We start from the raw sequence: 2649 nt of genomic DNA, 5'->3' as shown, positions 1-2649 counted from the left end.
ATCTAGCTGTACTGAACTCAGTCTGGTGGAGGCTGTGGTAGCTGTGGTCCATTAGTCCTTTGGACTAATCTTTCCCTTGTATCCTGTTCTCTTCATTCTCCCTTGCTCCCGAAGGGATCAGACCAGTGGAGTATCTTAGATGGCTTCTCACAGGCTTTTAAGACCCCAGACGCTACTCACCAAGATAGAATGTAGAACATTGCTTTATAAACTGTGATATGCCAATTGAGCCAGATGTTTCCCAAGACCGTGGTCCCCACAGCCCTCTGCCCAGCAATTCAGTCCCTCATGGAGTTTGGATGTGTCTATGGGCTTCCATGACCTTTCCTTGTACAAGTTATGCTGGCTTCCCCAGTATGGTTTATTGTCTTTCCCTTCCCCAAAGTTACCACTTGTCTATTTAGTTTCCCCCCACCTCCACCCCTCCCATCCCTGGTAACCAACAAAGACTGTTTCTTTTTGTGTGTAAACTTATACATGAGTTTTTACAGTAAAGGTCTCATACAATATTTGTCCTTTTGTGGTTGGCGTATTTCACTTAGCATAATATCCTCCAGTTTCAACCATGTTATGAGATGCTTCACAGATTCATCATTGTTCTTTATCATTGCATAAAACTCCATTGTGAATATATACCATAGTTTTTTTCTCCATTCATCTGTTGATGGGCATCTAGGTTGTTTCCATCTTTTTGCTATTGTGAACAGTGCTGCAATGAATATGGGTGTGCATATGTCTATTCATGTGATGGTTCTTATTTCTCGAGGATGTATTTCTAGGAGTGGGATTGCTAGATTGTATGGTATTTCTATTTCTAGCTTTCTAAGGAAGCGCCGTATCATTTTCCAAAATGGTTGTATCATTTTGCATTCCCATCAGCAGTGCATAAGAGTTCCGGTCTGCCCCCAGCCTCTCCAACAATTGTTATTTCCAGTGTTTTTGATTCATGTCAGTAATGCGAGGGTGAGATGGCATCTCATTGTGGTTTTAATTTGCATTTCCTTAATGACTAGTGATTGCAAGCATTTCCTCATGTGTCTGTTGGCTGCTTGAATGTTTTCTTTGGTGAAGTGTCTATTCATTTCCTTTGCCCATTTTTTAATTGTATTATTTGTCTTTTTGTTGTAGAGGTGTTGGATTTTCTTGTAGATTTTAGAGATTAGACCTTTGTCTGACTTGAATTCTCAAAAAATTTTTTCCCAGTCTGTAGGTTCTCTTTTTTACTTTTTTGCTGAAGTCTTTTGATGAGCATAAGTGTTTAATTTTTAGAAGATCCCAGTAATCTAGCTTATCTTCTGAGGTTTGTGTGTTGTTGGTTAAGGTTTATGTTAATGCTATGCATTAGGGCCTCTAGCATTGATCCTATTTTTTCTTCTATGAACTTTATAGTTTTTGGCTTTATATTTAGGTCTTTGATCCATTTTGAATTAGTTTTTGTGTATGGTATGAGGTAAGGTATGTGTCCTGTTTCATTTTTTTGCAAATGGGCATCCAGTTGTGTCAACACCATTTATTAAAAAGACTGTCTTTTCCCTATTTGATGGACTTTGGGTCCTTGTCGAAGATCAGGTGTCTGAAAGTAGTTGGATTTACATCTGGGTTCTCAATCCTGTTCCATTGTTCAATGAATCTGTCGTTATACCAGTACCAGGCTGTTTTGACTACCATAGCCGAATAGCAGGTTCTGAGGCCGGAAGGTGCGAGTCCTCTTACTTTATTCTTTTTCTTCAATAGTGCTTTACTTATCAGGGGCTTCTTCCCTTTCCATATAAAGTTAATGATTAGTTTTTCCATCTAAAGAGTGTTGTTGGTATTTAAAGAATGTTATTGGTATTTGGGTCGGGGCTTGCATTGTATTTGTAAATTGATTTGTAATTTGATTGTCATTTTCACAATGTTGAGTCTACCTATCCATGAGCATGGTATGTTTTTCCATTTATGTATGTCCCTTTGGGTTTTTTGCAGTAGTGTTTTATAGTTTTCTTTGTATAGGTCTTTTACATACCTGGTTAGATTTATTTCTAAATATTTTATTTTTATAGGGCTATTATAAGTGGTATTGTTTTCCTGATTTCCTTTTCATCATTCTCTTTATTGGTGTATAGGAATCCAACAGATTTTTCTATGTTTATCTTGTATCCTGCTATTCTGCTGAATCTTTCTATTAGTTCCAGTAGATTTCTTGTGGAGTCCTTATGGTTTTCTATGTTTAGTATCATATCATCCACAAACAGGGACAATTTAACTTCTTTGTTACCAGTTTGGATGCCCTTTATTTCTTTTTCTTGCCTTATTGCTCTAGCTAGGACGTCTAGCACAATGTCAAATAGGAGTGGACATAAAGGGCATCCTTGTCTTGTTCCTGTTCTCAAGGGGAATGTTTTCAGTCTCTCTCCATTAAGAATGATGTTGGCCATTGGTTTTGCATAATTGCTCTTTATTATGTTGAGAAATTTCTCTTCTATACATATTTTATTGAGAGTTTTTATCAGGAATGGGCGTTGAACTTTGTCAAATGCCTTTTCTCCATCAGTTGAGATGATCATGTGATTCTTTTCTTTCCTTTTATTTCTGTGGTGGATTACGTTGATTGATTTTCTAATGTTGAACCATCCTTGCATACCTGGTATGAATCCTACTTGGTCATGG

The sequence above is a fragment of the Trichechus manatus genome, unplaced genomic scaffold (genome assembly GCF_000243295.1).
Source record: "Trichechus manatus latirostris isolate Lorelei unplaced genomic scaffold, TriManLat1.0 scaffold00002, whole genome shotgun sequence".
Taxonomy (NCBI): Eukaryota; Metazoa; Chordata; class Mammalia; order Sirenia; family Trichechidae; genus Trichechus; species Trichechus manatus.
Note: the sequence above shows the minus strand (reverse complement) of the source record.